Consider the following 20,571-nt stretch of genomic DNA (forward strand, 5'->3'; position numbering starts at 1 on the left):
ATAAGTCACTAATGGCAAAGCTTAGAAACATATAATAGAAGGTTCTAAGCTTGCTTTGTGTGTACTGCTATTAGGGATAGCTAATTATTATAAATGACACTGACTGCTCAGTATTTCTACTTGGAAATCTAACTGCCATTTTAAATTTATATTGCTAAAACTAAACTCTTGGTCTGGGGTCATAGCTCAAGAGGTAGAATGCTTGCCTAGCATATGCAAAGCCCTGGGGTTTAAATCTCTGGCACTGAAAAAAAAAAAGAAGCAACCCTTTCTGGTGTTGGGGATCAAACTTAGGGCCTCACATATGCTAGACAAGCACTCTCTACCACTGAACTAAATATACCCTATCCCTCCTTGAACTCTTAAGCCCCACCCCCCACAACTGATCCCTAGCCTCCTCCACTCAGTTGTTTGAGGAAAGTACATATTAGTCATCCTTGACTTCTTGCTCCCTCCTATAATAAATATCTAATCCATCAGCAAGTATGAGCTTTCAAATATATGTTGAATCTGCCCACTTATCCCCATCACCTATAACTATGCTCCATAACACCATTATTTTTCACTAGCACCACTACTAAAAAAGCTCTTTATTTACTGCAGGTCCCTCCTGCCCCACCTGTCTTTCCTCTCCCTCCCTAGCTCTGCCCCATGCCCACCCAGGATTGGTCTAGTCTGTTGTCTTTTCACTGTTTAAGAGGAGATAATGAAAAACAAAATGAACAAAACAAATTGTACGGCAGTTTTTAACTTCACAAATAAATAACAAAACCTCAAAAAAACCTCTTTATTAAATTTCAAACATATACAAAAGTAGGAATAATAATATAATGAACCCCCATATTCCTGCCACATTCCAGCATTAATTCATGGCTAACTTTATTTCTTTTATATCCTCATCTTCCTTACTATCCTTAAAGTGAAACAAATCTAAGACTTATCAGCCAAAGCCTCTTAATAATCTGTCCACAACCATTACTGCACCTCTATTATCCACTCACCAAACAGCTACTAGAGTGATTTAAAATATGGATGGATGATATAATGTCACTTCTTATGTAAATCCCTCTAAGGGCTCCCTTTATATATGTAAATGAAAAGCCAGTCTTTAAATATTCTGTAGTAAGTTACTTCTTTGATCTGATACCACCTCCCCTTTACTTTACTACTTTAGCAAGCAGCACTGTCCTTTGTGTTTCTTTAGTATTTCAAGAAAGTCTTCATCTCAAGGCCTTTGTACTTTTTGCTCTCTCTACTTATAAGATTTTTCTTCTGGATTGGCAGTATTTAAGTCTCAGATTTAGTATCACTATCCTGTCCCTCCCTCATCCAATCATACTGTATCCTGTTGTGTGGTTTTCTTCAGAATATTGATCATAAATTAAAATTATATTTATTTGTATCCTTGATTGTAGTTATATCCATTTAAAAGAATATAAGCTCCATGGATGCAAGGACTTTATCACTACATCTTCAGCACTGGAAATAGTACCAGAAATATATTAGGGGCTCAAAACATACCCATTGAAAAATAAAAAGATATCTGATAGATGAATGAATTTATCCCAGGATTCCCCCACACCCTAACATACACTGTTATGTCTGCTCCATCACTACAGTAGGGATTATATGTTAGGGAAAATCTGGAACATAAAAAAGAAAAATTGTTATAGAACTCAATGTATGTGGCAGATTACAGATTATAAAATGAAAATGTTGCTATGTGCCAGTGGCTCATGCCTGTAATCCTAGCTGCTCAGGAGGCAGAGATCAAAAGGATCATGGTTTGAGGCCAGCCAGGGCAACTAGTTCTCGAGACCCTATTTGGAAAAAACCCATCACAAAAAAGGGCTGGTGGAGTGGCTCAAGGTGTAGGTCCTGAGTTCAAACTCTAGTCCAGAAAAAAAAAAGTTTATGATTAATTAATTGGCACACTTAAATTACCCTATATATTGTCAATTGACTCAATTTTATCTTGTGTGTGTGTGTGTGTGTGTGTGTGTGTGTGTGTGTGTGTGTGTGTGTGGCAGGGGAGACTGGAGTTTGAACTCAGGGCTTCGTGCTTGCAAAGCAGGTGCTCTACCACTTACTTGAGTCACACCTCCAGTCCATTTTGCTCTGGTTATTTTGGAGATGGGGGTCTCACAAACTATTTGCCCAGGCTGGCCTTAGACCTCCATCTTCCTGATCTCAGTCTCCCGAGTAGCTAGGATTACAGGTCCTTGGCATCAATTTTATCTTTTAATAAAGTGACATGATGCTGAAAAACTTTTGAGGTAACCTGCCAGATAGATTGGAACATGTCTTCTAAACATAAAACATAAGAATCTACATGTATCACTATAAAATTTGCATGCTAGCAGGGAGGGGTTGCCTTGATTTTGTTTTGTTTTCATCTTTAAATAAAGCATTACTCTCTTGTGGGCTGTTGCACAAGTTCTGTCTCTTGTTACATCCGTGGTGTGCACTCTGCTGTGGGTCAGTCACTGTTTCACTCACATTACTGGAACAACCTAAAACAAAATGTCTGAGTGACAGGATGAGTGGGGTACACCACAGACAGGAAATGAAATTCACACTTCTGCCAACACAGCAACTGTCTGTTTTACTAAATGAAAATATTTAAAAAAAAACAAAGGCTAAATATTCTACCTATTCACCAGGAAAAAAACTGCCTTGGGAACTTTGGTTTCCAGTAAACAAAGTGGTTATCTATATTTACAAAAGAAGTATGTTTGTTGAGAGCTTAAAACAGCTGAGCATACTTCATTCATTCCTTTTGTGAAACAGAGGCAGTTTCTCTTTGACAAACAGTAGTTTGCCAAAAAAGTAGTTTTGGGAGATCTGTAATACTGTTCTTAGATACTTCTGTTGCTTAAGTTTTAAAGCATATCAAAGTGCATTCTTTAAAGCATAGCTAAATGTATTCTTCAAAACATATGTAGTGCTTTCACAAGGTGAGAGCTGAGCAGTGGACAAGAGCCCTTAGTTAATTCAAAGCTTCCTGGAATCTCAAAACTTGCAATTATAAAGAAAGACCAAGAGACACACTCACATCAGATATAAGGGTAATTTGCATCATTTACACACAAATCTGAATAAGCTTTCTTGAAAGAACAAAATACACAGCAGGCTCAGCTAGTCCAGCAGACTGTCACCAGGTGTGAATGCTCTCAGAGAGTGATAACAGATATACTCCAGCTGATCCAATCAGTCTTCTTTATTCCATGGCCTCAGATTACAACCCCTAAGTGATCACAAAAGTGATATACTAGTTTGGCACAGTGGCTAACACCTATAATCTTAGCTACTAGGAGGCAGAGATCAGGGGGATAGAGGTTTGAAGCCAGCCAGGGCAAATACTACGTGAGACTCCATCTCAAAAAAACCCTTCACAAAAAAGGACTGGTGGAGTGGCTCAAGGTGTTGGCCCAGAGTTCAAACCCCAGTACCACACACACACACACAAATGGCATACTGTTGGTCAAAAGGAGAACAAGAATGAGAGTATGGCTGATTACAAAAATCCCAGGTGCAGGTGGCTCACGCCTATAATCCTAGCTATTTGGGAGTCAGCAATCGAGAATATCATGGTTCAAGGCTAGCCCAGGCAAAAAACTCATAAGACTCTCATCTTAAACAATAGCTGGGTGCAGTGGCACATGCCTTTCATCCCAGCCACATGGAAGTCTGAGATCAGAAGAATTGCAGGTCCAGGCCAGACCAGGCAAAAAGTTCACAATACCCTGTCTCAACAGAAAAAGCTGTGTGTGGTGGTACATGCCTGTCATCCTAGGTACTTTGGGAAGTATAAATAGGAGGATTGTGGTCCAGCCACCCAGAGAGGAAAAAAGTGAGACTCTATCTCAAAAATAACCAGAGCAAAAAGGAATGGCATTATGGCTCAAGTGGTACAGCACTTACCCAACAAAAACCAGTAATGAGCCGGGCATTGGTGGCTCACACCTATAATCCTAGCTACTCAGGAGGCAGAGATCAGGAGGATCACAGTTCAAAGCCAACCCAGGCAAACAGTTCTTGAGACCCTATCTCTCAAAAACACCCATCACAAAAAAGGGCTGGTGGGGTGGCTCAAGCAGTAAGAGTAAGAGTGCCTGCCAAGCAAATGTGAGGCCTTAAGTTCAAACTCCAGTGCCGCCAAAAAAACCCCCCAGTACTCCCTCTCACAAAAAAAATCCCTGTTATAACTAAAAAAATTCAAAGCCATATATATATGCTATCAAAGATGGGATGGAAACACAATGGCATGGAAGTAAAAACAAAATTCACAACACTTAAAGAGTTTATTTAGGTCGATCAAACTCAACTTGAATATTAAATGTTTTGTTTGCATAAAATTACATAAAAATTTAATCTCATGTACTTTAGTGTAAGGTAAAAGCTTAGTATACATATTGCCAGAATAGGAAGAGATTTACTTATGCAAATATCAGTGTTTCTGAAACAGCTGCCTGAAGATTCAATTGACAGAGTTGTTCTCGAATTAAAAATCTGTTCTTTACAAGGCAGACAAAGACTTGTTCACATTTTCTGAACTGATTACTTCTCTAGAGTCTGGCCCAGAAACACAACTTCTCCAATAAAAATGTATGTGATTGCAGATGCCTAACTCAAACACAAACCTAAAAGGCTCTAAGGATCCCTTGTTTCTAAAGAAGAAACAAGATAAAGGAAATACCATTGTCTTGATCTAAGGAAGGGAAATGATTAGCTGCTTTATAAGAAAACAATACTTAGAGGATCACCTACCAGAGTGACAGTGAAGTACTTGAGAGTCTCTATCAGAACATAAATGAAGAAGGTCTATTTCTCTTTGCCATAAGATCACTTGGTCAACAAAGGAAAGGCATCCCTGGTTAGATACATGAAATGAGCTAAAAAAAGTTAACTTGACTAGATATCTTCTGTATGCTAGGTACTAAGTACTTCACTTTATTTAAGCTTCATGACAAATCTATGAAGTAGGTACTATTTTTATGTCTAATTTATATGTAAGAGACTGAGGGACTCTGAGATTATAAATTTATCATATAAGTAGTAAGTCTCAGAGTAAGGATTCAAATCAAGATCTGACTTGAAAGCCCATACTCAGAATCACTCTCTTCTATGTTGCTCTAATTTTAGGAAACAGTTTATAGTATATGAAATATAATGTCTTCTCTACACAGCCTTTCCAAAGAAGACAAAGTAGAGTACAGAGTGAGAGAAAAGGACTGAAAATCATCCAGATCTAAACTCTTCTCATCTTTGCCATCCCCTCTCCCACAGGCCCTAAAACAGACTATACTGAGGGGAATGAAGAACATCTGGCTAAGAGATGAATCCAGTTGAGCTTAGACACTATAATCTCTATACTGTACTATACTATACTGTACTATAATCTCTGCTGGAAATGATAGTAGCATCTCAGTCTCAAAAATGCACTGCACTCGTTGGGGAAGAATTCTGTGCCAATCCCTTATGATCAAAATCACTTCCTAAAGCCTGACATTTGTTAACTGGCAGTTTCTTCTTGTGCAAAGTATATAGAGGAAAAGGTCAACTAAGGGAAGAAAATACTTAGCTATTCTGAGGTTGGAATAATCATTGAGGAATGTGGTCAGGGTGATCACCCATGACCAGCAGGAAGGTCAAGGAAGCAAAACAAAGCAAAAACACACCAGCCAAATTGTTGAATGTCAGCTGGGTAGAAATTCTACTGTTTTATAAGCAACACACAAGAAGAAATAGATAATTTACTATGAGAAAACAAGTTTCAAAAAGTTGATAAATTTTTATTTCAAAGTTAAAATGAAGGAAGTAGATTTTCATGTTCATAATGTTTGTAATGCCAGGCTCAGAGTTGTTTGGTATTTCTGCCTGAAGCCAAGATTTATAGGTAAATTATTGTGTAATATCGCCCGTGTGCAGTATTATTGCACAAAGTGAGCTGGTTGGCAGTTACAGTAAATTCAAATACACATAATCTGAACTTCTGTATTTTTCTCTTAAAGAATTTTCATCTAGCTGGGTGTAGTGGCATTTGGGAAGCTGGGGCAGAAGGAGAGTTAGTTTGAGGTCAGTCTGGGCAACACAGTAAGTTCCAGGCCAGTCTGGTTTATATAGCAAGATCCTGTCACAAACAAACACACACTGAAGGCATGGCTCAAGCTGTAGAGCACTTGCCTAGCATGCCTAAGGCCCTGAGTTCAATCTTCAGTATTGCCAAAAAAACAAAAAAAACAAAACAAAAAAACCCAAAACCAAAAGCAAAAGTCTTCATCTAGAGGAAACGTTCTTTTTTTTTTTTTTTGGCAGCATTGGGGTTTGAACTTGGGGCCTTACATTGCTAGGCAGGTACTCTTTTTCACTTGAGCCACTCCACCAGGCCTAGAGGAAACTTTCAAATACATTTCACACATCCAACACTTTTTCTTTTCCCTTTCCTGGCAAGTTTTCTCTGCTTAGTTGTTTAAATTTGATTCAAGGTGCTAGGACATTTTCTGTCACTCCCCGCTAGATAGAAAGGACTTCATGTCTCTGCTTAGTGTGACCATATAATACAAAAGGGAATTTCTTAACTAAAAGTTGTAAATATCAGACCAGAGGCCAAGGAACTGAAAAGCTGTCAGTACATATATCTACTGAAAAATTATAGCTACATTAAAAAAAAAAACACAAAAAACCAAAAAACACATGGGGAAAAGTCACTGTGCTACAATGTATGAAACCTGACTGCAAACAAGTCAAAAACATACTTCCATGTAATGAGAACAATGTGATTTTTGTATTTCTAAAGGAATGTTGGTTGTAATAAGAGAAAATTCAAACCCAAACATCATACCGTTCTCTGTAATTGGACATTCCCTACTCTTACCACATACTGCTCACCATTCAGATGACAATATTAGAATGGCAAGCCATACCTAGAACGCTGTCCTGAGGTATTAACTCCCAGATACCTGCCTGCGAGGGCACGTGGCAGGATTATTCCTCCCCTTATCAGCACACAAGCGAGGCTGAGGCACCCTGAGCACACCAATTACTGGCAAAACAGAGCTCAGAACTCTAGTTCTTATTCATCAACTACAACCATCAGGTCACTTTAGTTCCAGCTAATCTGCTTAAAACTGTTGCACAATGCCCAACACAACTATACTCAGATGTAGCTATTTGTTTTTTCCCTTTTTGACTTTTCTATAGTTGAAGGTGGAAAAAAAGTATGTTTGTTTAAGCCTATGAGACAAATTCCAGTCAGGACTAACCTTCCTGGTCTTATTCCTACAGTCTGTAAGTGGGAGGCAGAAGCAACCATTGACTCAGAAAATTCCTGCTGTTTTGTTCACTTACTGATAAGATTTTGTTATTTCATTTTTGCCTCAACTGTGTGCATCTTTCTTTGACAGAAACAATAATTTGAATGTTGGTCATACAATTCAACCCTCCAGTTTTTACAGATGGGACACATCTGGTTCAATATCTGCTGTATGTGGCTCTCTAGCAATGGAGCTCTCTTTTCTAGTATCATCCTAGTAGCTAGTAAAATCCTAACTACTCATGTGGCAGATATCAGGAGGATCATGGTTCAAAGCCAGCTCTAGGCAAATAGTCTGGGAGACCCTATCTCGAAAAAAATCCATCATAAAAAAGTGCTGGTGGAGTGGCTCAAGTGGTAAGAGTGCCTGCTAGCAAGCATGAGGCCCTGAGTTCAAACCCCAGTCACACCAAAAAAATAAAACAAAAACCACTTTGGTTTAAAAATATTAAAGACTAATTTTTTTTTTAAAGTAAAATGTCAGGAAGACCACAGAGCCTTCAAAGGAGGCAAAAAACTACACAAGCAAAGAAGTGGGATGCCTGACCAGTCCCTGGTTCCTTTGCAGTCTTCTTGGAGAGCAGTTCTTATTAGATGCTGTCTGGCCACACACCCACTTGACCTTGTTTCAGGGACTAAAAGTGGTTGACTTTTAGTTTGGGTCTTAAAAGTACCACCAAACAACAAAAAATCAGACCTGGAGGGAGAGAGTCTAGGACATGGTTTCAAATGGTAGCAGGTAGGCCTAATTCAGCTTGTTTTCTGAGACTGGCACAGATCTAACATAATTTTGATTTCAGAGTACATGTTCTCTAGTTCCTCCAGGTTGCTACCACTTCTGGACTTATACAATAGCCTGATCTTGAGCCAACACTGACACTACTGCTACCTTCTAAGTCTCTCTCTCTCTACAGCTGCCCTAGCAAGGCAACTTTGTCTCTCTAGCAGCCATCAAAAATTAAACCTCCTAAACAACAATACAAAAAACATAGATGCCCATGATAGGAGTTGGTCTCAATATACAACAGAAACTAGTTTTCTGATAGTGATAGGGAGTTTTGTTTTTGAGAAAGACTTTGCCACAGACCAAGGAACCTATTTTCCTTACATGCTGAACAAAGTTTCTCAGTCCTAAATTCTAGATTCAAATATTTTTCTTTAGAAAGGGAAAAACTTAAAAGCTGTCTGGATCCAAAAATTAATGACCTAAACAGTTCTTTTCCAGTATTTAAAATGCTGAATATACTGATTACTAAGAGACACGACCAACATTAATTGGTACTACATTTTTAAAAATTGTAGCAATAAACAAAGAGAAAGTAACTTGGTAAAACTACTCAGTATTTGAAAAATCATTTCATTTGCATGATTCAGCAAATGCCTTCCCAGGTATTTAAAATATACTTGCAGAAGGGATGTAAGTTAGGCTTTCAAGCATTAGGCCAAAAAGTCAGGCTCTGCTTCTCCTTAACTCTTGCGGGGGGAGGGGGGGGGCAGGTGGAAACTCTTTTCGGAGGCCTAGGTCATCTTCTATTTGTTGTTATCACCTTTTGACATCCTTATTGCTATTATTTATTTATCTCTTATCTTGTTCAATCTCCTTTCACCCTGATTTCTACTACAATCTTTTGTTTTGTTTTTTTTTTTTTTGGGTGGCACAGGAGTTTTGAACTCAGGGCCTCATGCTTGCTAGGCAGGTACTCTTACCACTTTAGCCACAGCCTTTTTCTTGTGATTTTTTTTTTTTTTTTTTTTTTAAAGACAGAGTCTCTTGAATTATTTGCCCAGGCTGGCTTCAAACCACGATCCTCCTGATCTCTGCCTCCTGAGTAGCTAGGATTACAGGCGTGAGCCACTGGCGCCCAGCTCTACTACAATCTTAAAGAGATTCTGTTATTCATTTAGACTTTTCTCATCTTCTGCTCTTCAAGAATTCTTTCCAGGATCCCTCTGGAAGGCATGGGATCTTGATGGACTTAATTTCAGAATCATACTTTTTTTAAAAGAAAAGTTTATAAAACATTTAATTTATTGATCTTTTGGGGGAACTTGATGCATCACCATTGCATTATAACTGAGCCATTAATCTTATATCTTCATCAACATTAACTGGCTCAGCTTCATGATTCTGCTGAGGAATGAGCTCTTTCTGTAGAGAGTCAAGAGAAAGACTGTTTGGGAAGTGTGCCAGGTCTTTCTGTACATTTACAAAAGTTTTAGTCATTCTGTTAACTTTTTCATTGTTTTCAATGTTTATCATCTTAAGATCAGTGGTACCTGGTTTTGTCTTGTTTTTAGCCTTAAAAGTTTTTTGGCTGGCTATTAAGACACATGCTTCTGAACTTCTGCTCTCTTAATTTGTTCTTGGCCATTGTCAGACTTTCAGCATGTAGCTGCTCAAGTTTCAGGTCATGCCATCTGCACATACAAGGCATAGGAAGTTCTGGGGAGAGGAATCCAGTTGAGACTGCTCTCACAAACTGCAGTTCTGCCCACTAAACTCTTACTATCTCATTACAACCAGCCCCTTCTCCTTCTGCCTCCCATGTATTCACTCCGTCTTCAACCTCAGGGAGATTCTTAATCCCTTGATTCTTCAAATTTTTCCAAGTCATCAACCTCCTTAACTTTTTTCTTTCCCAACCAACCTAGTTTAATTTCTTATCTTCTTACTAGTTTCCCTACAATTTATTGTCTTTGTTCTTGATTTTCCTTCATAATACTACAAATTAAAATGGGAAGATTTAATGAGTTATTTATTACCTGACCAAGTGAGCACTTTGAGAGCAGAAACTTAACTTTGTCTAATACTATCTCTTTAAGAAAGGAAGCCTAACATTGACATAGATTCTGAAACCATGCCTCTGGATGTCACACCACACTCACAGTCTCAGTGACAAGAATGTCAGAGATGACAGTTGAATTAACTCAGCTGGGTACTTAACACAGCTCCTCTCCCATTCCCCTCCATGTAATTCCAAACCCTCTCCCCTCCCAAATCCTATCACAACTTCTACCCACTTCCACTCTCCACAATTAACCTGCTTTCTACAACACCAAGAAAATGGGGGTGGCTAGTGTGATTTCTCCTAATTACTTTCTCTCACCTGTAAACTTACTGTCTTTCTCCAATGGAAGAGAACAGTACATTCAGCAGTCAACCTAACCTATCTACCTGTGTACTGTATTTCTTCATCTCTCTCTAGTGACTGCTGCTCCCCAGCCTGGAAACATGGTCAAGTCTGGTCTCTCACGTTCTTCAAACAAAATAATTTTTTTTCTTAATTTGATCCTGTGTTCCCTTATAGGTTCTCTTCATTACTGAAATTCTTCAAAAAGAGGTCTATACTTGCTCTCTCCATTTTCCTCCCCGCTAGTTATTTTTCCTACCTACTGCTATCTTTTTTTTTTTTTTTGAGACAGGGTCTTGCTGTGTGGCCTAGGGTGGCCTTGAACTTGAGATCCTCCTGCCTAGCCTCCCAAGTTTTGAGATTACAAGTATGTGCTGCCACATCCCACTCCATTGCCATCTTGCTTCTGTCCCACCACACCTCTGAAGCTCCTCACTTTAAGTTTGTTAATCATTTCCCAAGTAATAGATCCAAAGAATAAAGACCACAAGGATTTAGCTTAAATAATCTTTTGCTCTTCATTTAACACCTGATGTGCACTAGCAAATCATTTCCTTTTTTTCCCCTAAGGCAGTCAGTACTGGGGTTTTAACTCAGGGCCTTACACTTGCCAGGCAGGTACTCTACTACTTGAGCAATGCCCCCAGCCCTTTTTGCTGTAGATTTTTAAAAAAATACGGTCTCACATTTATGTGGAACCAGCATAGAATACAATTCTATTTGTTTCCTGCATAACTGGGATGACAGGCATGTACTACCATGCCCAGCAATAAGGCTGAGATGGGATCTTGTGAACTTTTTGCTCAATCAGCCTTAAACTGCAATCTTCCCAATCTCTGCCTCCTGAGTAGCTAGGATTTCAGGTGAGCCCCTGTGCCAGGCCCCATTTCCATCTTTTTGAGACTCTCCCTTTACTTAGCTTCTAAGACACTGAGTCCATCTGGTACCTACCTCTCTGAGCAATACCAGTTTGGTATCCTTTGTTAGTAGTCCTACCCTACTCACTGCCTTTAAATCAGCTAGATTGTTTGATCTTCAGTGCTTTGAAAATATATTAGTTGACAACTAATTCTTTAAGAATTTCCAGCTTCTTTTGAAAACTTTACAAAATATGAATGCATATGTACACATTCTCATCCAACAATTGTCTAGGGCTGAGCACTAGCTGCCATATTATATCAGATGGTAGAAAAGGCTATGGAGAGAAAAGCAACAACAAATTGACAGACAATGCTGCTGTACATATTTGTGTTATAAGGTATGGCTAGGGAGAGTCTCCCCAATATGGTAAACATTTGAACTTTTGAACATGTGAACTTCCTACTTGTGTAGGAAGGAGGGGGAAGGAACCATCTGGCTGATTGGGAAAAGAACATTAAAGGCAGAAGGAACACAAATGCAAAGGTTCTTGAGGCAGAAGTGTGACTGGTTGATTTAGGAAACAGCAAGGTCAGTGGTGCTGAAATGTAGTGAGTCGATAATGAGTGATAGAAGATGACATCAAATAAGTAAGGAAAGGCAGGTGTTATAGGGTCTCAGCATCTCCAAATGATCTGTAATTATCTCCCAATGTACTGCAATTAGTATTTTTCTTCTGATTTTAAAATACAATGGACATTTTAAAAATCTTTATTTTGCTTGACCATTTGATATTGCTAACAACCTTCTACCTTCTTGAAACTTATTATTCCTTCCATGTGCCTAACTACTCCTTCACATTCTTACTGTTGGCTTTGCTAACTTCTTAACTACAATGTCTTCCATGATTTCATCAGTTTTCTCCTTGCTCGCTATATATACTTTTGAAACGCCTTCATTCAGCTCATGGCCATCATTATCCTATATGCTGATGACTCCTGATTAGTTATGTGTAGACGAATTACCCTAAAACTTAGAAGCCTAACACAACAACAACAACAACAAAATCATCACCTAACACAGTCTCTGGGCGTTACGAATTCAAGAGTAACTTATCTGGGTAGTTCTGTCTTTTATGAGGTCATATGAAGCCTTGACTGGAGGATTTGCTTTCAAGGTAGCTAACTCACATGGCTGCTTATCCTCTGCCATGTAAATTTCTCCACCGGGCTGCTGGTCGTGGCATGACAACTGTTTTTTCCTAGTGAATGATTCCAGAGAGAAAAATGCAGATGCACAATATTTTGTAACTTAATTTTGGAAGACACATATGATAATTCCTGCAATATCCTACTGGTTATCGAGGTCAGCCCTATTTAAAGTAGGGAGGGGATTACACAAGGATATAAATACTAGGAGGCAATAATCATTGGGGACCATTTTGGAGTTATCCCTAAAGCCCCAGATTTGAAAAATCAGCTGCCTACTAGATAGCTACTGTTCACCAATAATAATGGCAACACTTTACCATTATTTCACAAACTTTTATTGGTGAAAACCTGGACATTGATACAATGGCATGTCCATCAAAATGTTCTCTTGAAAATTGTGTTATAGGAGCAGTAGTGGTTGGGAGCTGACTCTGGGCAAGTACAATAAGTTTAAACAAGAGTTAGTGACTATCACTTATTGAGTACCCACCCTGTTACTTTATAATCTCTATCTCACAATGACAAAAGTCACTTCATAGATGAGAAAACAAAGGTTTTGAGGATAACTTGCTCACCCTTACCAATTACACAATCAGTGGATGACAGTGCAGAGAGCTGTTTTGTTGTTTTTTTTAAAGCACATTTTCTGGTTTCTTTAGCATTCAGAGTTCTTTGTTTTACATTATGAAGACATTGCAGTCTCATTGTAGTTTACCCACAAGGGTGCCAATAAGGTTCTAAAGGTAAATTCTCAAACATCAGAAAACCAAGGAGGTTCTTTTTGTTTTGTTTTATTTTTCAAGTTGAGTCAATTCAATGCAACTTTATAGCAGTTTTACAAGTGATTTCTCAAAATTCGCTGTCTATAAAAGTATAATCCAGTCTGTAAAATACTAGTTATCAATTTTCCTTACCACACAATCTTTTCTATTATTGTTCTCTACCTTACTTACTAGGCTAAGGAAATGAAATGATTTTCCAATAGACTCTCTTAAAAGTCCCTTAAAAGTCTCTTAAAAGAGACCAGCTGTGGTGGCACAAATCTGTAATCCCATCCATCACTCAGGAGGCTGAGGCAGAAGGATCATAAGTTTGAGATACCAAAGTCCCTCAAAGATACTAATTTCCAAATACTAAGGGGGATAGAGAAAGGAATGGCAAAGAATGTTGAATTTCTTTAAAATCTATTGCCTGTTTTTTTTTTTTCCTGTAAGCAAAACATTTCTGCTCCTTTCATACATCTTATTGTTTAGGAAACAATCTTGCATATGTATCTGAAATAGCATGCTATTATGCACACTAAAGGCAAAGCACCATCAGGGAAGCTGATCAGCCATTCAGAGTTCTCAGCTCAAGGATCCTGCTTCCTAATTTAATTTCTGAACATTAGAAATGTTATCTACAAAAAATGTTAAGGAAATTGTAAAGAAAAAAACCCAATCACCTTATTCGATACTGTAGTTTTAGATGTGGAAGTATATTTTCTTTAAGAAATGAAAAACTAAGAAAAAAATGCCACTTAACATTGTTGGTGCATCAGAATATGTCAGCAGCAAAAAATACTGTGATAAAATTATCTCCTATCCAAGTACACTAACCAGGCCTGACCCTGCTGAGTTGCTAATTCTGAGGCTGTTCTCTCTCCGTTTTTTTTTTTTTCTTTTTCCTGTGGTACTGAGGTTTTGAACTCAGGGCCTTGTACTTGCTAGGCACTCTACCACTTAAGGCACACCCCAGCCCTCCTGCTGTGCTTCTGAGATCAGCTGAGATCAGTATTCAGAGTGGGATGGCTGCAGACAAAAATTTGTCTCTAATTATCAACAAATTCTAATTCAAGATTTGATGTTTCCTAGGTTATTACTCAATGTTTCTGTCACTGCTGCTCTTCATTCCTTTCACAGAGGATTGGTACAGCCCTTAAAACTTCATTAAAAGGAGCAAATCTAGGATCCATTGATTTCTTATCAAAAGACACCCTAACCCACATGAAAGTCTAGCAGTTTCATTTCACATCAATACTCTAGCCATGAAAAAACTCAATAGGACACAGACAATTCAATGGACAGAAGAAATCGACTGAGTTTTGGAATATTTGGTGCTTTGGATGGGTCCAGAATTATGAAACCTAAACCTCCTAGTATAAACAGGAAGTGGCTGCATGACAAAATATCTGAGCTTCTGCTTAAGAAAAAACAGGCAAAAAGTATGCATATGAAGAATGGAAAGGTAATATGGCCAGAATGGAAATGGCTATTAGTAAGGATAGTAACTGTGGGAATGATTTATTTTCTCCTTTTGTAAAATTTTCTTAAATGATGTTATTTTGTGTTTTCAGTTTTTACAAAGAAAGATGTAAGAAACAAGTCGGTACAGGAAAACACACCACTGTGGGAACAGAGTCAAGCACACAGATGTTTTGCGTAAGCTACATTTTCAGAGACATCTGCTTTTGTGCAAGACTTGAAAAAAACAGAGCTGTCGTCAACAAGTTCCTCTCTGCAGTGAGGGGTGGGGCCTGAGAGAAAGTAAGCTGTGAAGAAACCAACAATTACAACCCACAGGGCTGAGAAACACAGTTTCTTAGATTAAGTTCCTCATTTATGAGCTACCTTCTGCCCAAAATGCCTTGCCACCAGCCATGTCTACTATTCAAACAAGAACTAAAGCTGTCCTATGTCTCCACTCAAGTGACTGAAATTCTTGTCAGCAGCACCACTGAGCTGTTGGCAGAGACAGACCAAAAGAGATAGGGTACAACCCACTGCATAAAAATCTGGGTGGATTCAAGCTGCTTCTTCCTCCCCTTTTTGTTCCAACTCCAAATAAAAAGCTTATCATGTACAGAAAAACTCATTTAAAAGCAAAGATAACAAAATTGTGCATCTGCTCTGTCTTCTTACTTGGGTGCATGTTAAAATTTATTTCTGTTAATTTAGGTGAATACTCCTAGGTCTATATTGTTTGCTTTTGCATATAAGGCAACACAGTGAGACTGTCATTCATACTGCTTTATATAGTCTCCAGTGTAATGCCACATACAGAGTACTTAATAAATGTGATCTGAAAATGGTAACAGGAATGCTAAAGACTGGAGCATTCTTCAGAAGATAATGAGAGTCACTGTGCGTTCTCAGGTGTTTACCTGGCAAACTGAGAAAGCCCACAAGTTTTAACACAAACCATAGGAGAGGATACCTTACTTGTTCTTGTTTGGAGCCTTCAATCATGTCTAAACACTAGGGAGAAACTTCAAAACAACTTTCAATGAACTTGCAAAGTTCTAGCTGGTGCTCTGTCTTGAACTTCCTTTTTCTGAGAAGTTGGAAGTGTTGTGTGGGTTACTGCCCTACATCTGCCTTCTGGGCAAGTTGACTACAAAAGGCTTTAGAAACCTCTTGCTCAGGAACAAAAGCCTCTCCTAGGTAGGTTCTATATAATTTCCTCTTCTTTCCATAACAATGGAGCCAGTCACTGGAAGGTTTATGTAAATTTGTTAGGCTAAAACTACATAAACTGCTAATCTAATCTCTCAATTTCACATAGCTCACAGGCCACATTTTCCTACTGGTGAGAGACCAATCAGAGCAGAAAGTTACAACAGAGAACCAAACTATAACCAACTATATAAAGATTTCAACTCAAAGGTAGTATATACAAAACAGAAGAAGATACCTAAATCTTTCTGTACTTAGATAATCTAAATTTTGAATTGGGGATATCAGAACCTATTCCAAGGACTCCAATTCAGTAATAACTTTTTAAATGTTCCAGTTGATTCTGAAAATCAGGTTTGACAAGTACTTTAAATAATACATCATAGATTCCATCAAAGTGTTTATTGAGACCTTATTATAATAACAAGGTGTCATTCTAAGCATTGGTAATATTGTAATAAGCTTATAAAATTCTAGGGACTAATAGATTTGTAGGGTGGCAGTAGAAGGAGACAAAGAAGTAAAATGTCAGGTGTTGGTAAATGTTCAGAAGAAAATAGTGGGTAAGAGGCTAAAAAGTGACAAGTATACTGCTGTTTTAAATAGCGTGGTCTGGCAAGGGCTCTCTGATAAAGATGACATTAGAGCAAAGGGTTAAATGACAATAAGCCAGCCACAACTACTGCCCAATATAAGAGAGGGGAGGCAGAACTCTTTTTTCCTTTGGAGGTCATCATCTATGAAATCTGTCCTGGAGATTGGACAACTTTGGAGGAGGCAGGCATTAGCCTGAAAGGTGGATGGTGGATGAGGGGTGGGGTGGGGGGTGGGAAGGAGCTGTTTTAGGCAGAGGGAGCAGCATGTACAAAGATATGATTGGAGGGAGAGATGGAGAACAACTTCAATTCTATTGTATAGTGAAAAAGTGGAGGAAGGACTGCAATAATCATGGGGACAAGGGGCTAGGCATGGTAGAGCACATCTATAATTCAAGATACATAGTAGGCTTAGGTAGGAGGATCACAGCCCAAGGCTAGACCCAGGCAAAAATGAGAGACCCTATCCAAAAAATAAAGCAAAAAGGCTGGTTTGGTTCAAGTGGTAAAGCACCTGCCTAGGAAGCACTCTAGAAGCAGAGAGTTCAAACCTCAGTACTGACTCTTCCTTCCCCCCACCCCCACTCCCACAAAAAAAGAATGGGAAGAGGTAAGCAGCTCTTGAAGTGTCTTATATTGCTTGCCAAGGAATTGGACTTTATCCTGAGCCAGAGTTTGCATTTCTAGAAAGACTCCTATAATTACAGTAGAGAGAATGGACTGGAAGGTAGAGAAAGACTTAGAAGTACGGACATAGATGTTACTTTGATATTCTAGGCAAGACAGAAGTTGTAGTCTGATCTGAGCTAGAGGTAACAAAGAGAAGCTAGCTATCTGGAGCTTTTGTCCAGTTTACTTTCTGGTACTATGCACAATTTATTCCATGAAGTAAATACACTGCAAGAAAAACCAGAGAAATGCTTTGGTTTGTATAAATTCCTTCCACTCATAAAGAATGGTTTCTTCTTTGCCCCTCCTGATTCTTCTAACAGATACCAATGCTTTAAATCTCTCAACCAGGATGGTCAAAAAAGAAATCTATTTATATGGCTATTAACTTTCATACCACCTGCCTTTGCCCAAACTTTTCTCAAAATAAGGTCCCCCCCGCCATCCCAGTTTTCTCTTGAGTTATACTTTGCTAACCCTTTTCATTTGGATATCAAATCTGCCTGCACCTATCTACCAGCAGACAATCAGTTAAACTGGACAAGCCAGGGAACTTACAAGCAATTCTTCCTCATGTCACTTTGTTATCACACATGTCTATATCATTTCCTGCCAGGCACCAAACTTCCAGCATCAAGGAAGACCAGCTGAGGAGAATGGTTTTACACAAAGGACTTCCCTCCTTCCTATCCAGCATTCAATGGATATGACAGTATACTGATGGTCTCTAGTTAAATGAATGATAATGCAGTTAAGTTCTGAAGTCATCATTTTAAATCAATAACAAAGAGAGAAAGCTTAGTTTTCTGAACATAGTAACAAGCAAGAGATGAATCAGAAACCTGAAGCCAACTTCAGTCAAAGAAGGAAGTGAGTTTTACAAATTCATCTCTATTATACTAGATTAGGATGTTAGTGAAGTACTGGTAAGAAGTAATGCTACATTTCTTTGTCTCTGGGCTAATTTAAATAACCTATTATTGAAGAGCATCTATGAAAAGGCAGTTTTCAGGAACTGAATTTCCCCATCTCTAAAATCAGGAGTTGTGTAAAACATGGCTGGGGGAGCATTAAAAAAGAGAACTTATATCAAATATGAGTCACAGGCTATCCCCAGAAAGGACTCATGGAGTAAGTCTGGAGAAGATTGGATCCAATTGGTATTTTTTTGTTAGTTTGTTGTGAGTCAGGGTGTCCTATATAGCCAAGGCTGGCCTCGAACCCCAACCCTCTTGCTTAACCCTTACAAGTGGTGGGACTGCAAAAGTGTGCCATTATTTCCAGCTCCAATGTATATCTTAACCACAGAAGTGTTGCCAAGTTTTGCTCCTACCTCTCTTCAGTAAATGGTATTATAACAAGATGTTATAAGTAAAATGATGGAAGTCCAAAATATCCCTAAACAAAACCTTTCCACAAATGGACTTTTAGTTCTCAGACCATATTTTTATTCACTTGGACTCAACTAACCAGGGATTTCTTTATTTTTTTTTGGGGGGGGGGGCTTTTTTTTTTTTTTTGAGACAGGTTGTTGTTATGTAGCCCATGCTAGCTTCACAAACTTGCAATCCTCCTGCCTTAGCATCCCAAATGCTCAGATTATGGTATGAACTATGACGCCTGGCATCAGTGCTTTCTAATTACACTTTTACCTGTGGCTGAGGTAACTTTGAGTCAATTTTGGCACTTTAGACAGTATCTCTAAGTGAAGTTTAGTATCTCATTTGCTTTGGGGAAACATGTAAAAGTAGAGAAGAAAAAAGCATGGAGTTGACAGTCAGGTGACATGGAGTTCTTGCCCTATCACTAATGAAATGTATAATATGGAGTGAAAAAAATCCAGATTTCAGTTTCTTCATATGACATTATAAAAACTCTTTAAAAGTTTGATTTTAGGAAATTAATGCTGGGAACCTTAAAAGTACTCTATTAGTTCAAGCTGCGATCACCATATTTCTATAGCATTAAATAAGTAAAAATACCAGCCTAGGTTTTTAAAACATAGCAGAAGAGGTAGCCCTTAAAGAATGACTCTGAAGGTTATGTCACATGGGCTGGGCTATTCTGCAAATGCAACCGTTGAACCCTGTAGGATTCTAAATGTTTAGGAACCAAATAGTTAATCTGTTTATTGGATCCCTGCTTCCACTGGAAATTTTTTTCTGCAAGTGGAATCTAGCCAATTAAAAAAGAAAGTGATGGGAAAGGAAATTTTCTTTCATAGAAATTTCCATAACAGCCAGGCACCAGGAGGCAGAGATCAAGAGGACTACAGTTCAAAGCTGAGAGCCTAGCTTGAAAAAAATCCATCACATAAAAAGGGCTGACTGGAGTGGCTTAAGATGTAAAAGCACCTGAGGCCCTGAGTTCAAATCTAGTGCTGACAACCCCCCCCCCCAAAAATTCCTGTAACAGAGAGGCCACTGGGATAGCATTTATACTCATATATAAAAGAGTAAAAAATTGCTTTTGTCCCAAAGTGAGGTGGATTCCGATCACCTTCACTAGTTGTATTACTGATTTACTTAGTCCTCTAGAAAAGTCATTTTATATTCTGAGTGTGGTATAATTCCAGCTGCTTGAAAGGCCATTGGGATACAGCCAAGTAAAAAAGTTAGCAAGACTCCATCTCAACAAACAAACTGGGCATGGTGGTATACTTCTGTAATCCCAGCTATGTGGAAAGCATAGGTAGGATGATTGTGGTCCAAAAGTGGGCCAGGGCAAAAACTGTGAGACTATATCTGAAAAATAACTAAAACCAAAAAAGCATTGGCAGCATGGGTCAATTAGTAAATGCGTGGCCCTGAGTTCAAACACCTGTTCTTGCCATCCCCCCACTCCCTCACAAAGTCATTTAACTTTTCTGCATCTAAATTTCTTCATCTGTTAAATAGGATCACTGAGATTAATCCTGTATTTTACATGCTTGGGGATAAAATATCCTTTCTTCTAGTAAACAAAAGTTTGTGTGAGTTTTCAAAAAAAAAAAGAAATACCAAAAGGCCAAACCAAATCAAACCAAAACAAACAAAAAAAGTCCAAAGAGCAATAGCTAGGGTAATATAAGTGCAAGTGACTATGCTAAAGTACAGGGGTACATGAAGCTTTGGCTTGCTTTTCACATCCTAAATATATGTTAACTTCTGGGCAATGAAATAGAAAAACAAATCACTCTCTAGGCATATTTTCATATACAATTAACTCCTAGCTTCCTTTCCTTATCCCTCCCTTTTCCCACCCCCCTCTACCCCCCCTCTCTTTCTTTTGAGACAAGGGTCTTGCTATATTGCCAAGGCTGGCCTGAAACTCGTGATCCTTTGCCTCAGTCTCCCAAGTGCCTAGGACTACAGGCAT

At 38.6% G+C, this 20,571-nt stretch overlaps 1 protein-coding gene and 1 pseudogene across 8 annotated transcripts in view; both read right to left on the reverse strand.

Moving 5' to 3' along the window:
• Nucleotides 1–20,571, reverse strand: part of Ssh2 (slingshot protein phosphatase 2) — a 272,549-nt gene that overhangs the window by 86,829 nt on the left and 165,149 nt on the right. The gene's annotated exons all lie outside the window — the stretch shown is intronic.
• On the reverse strand, nt 6,296–20,435 carry LOC109683771 (ribosomal biogenesis factor-like; annotated as a pseudogene).

This window comes from Castor canadensis, chromosome 11 (assembly GCF_047511655.1).
Source record: "Castor canadensis chromosome 11, mCasCan1.hap1v2, whole genome shotgun sequence".
In the NCBI taxonomy this organism is placed as follows: domain Eukaryota; kingdom Metazoa; phylum Chordata; class Mammalia; order Rodentia; family Castoridae; genus Castor; species Castor canadensis.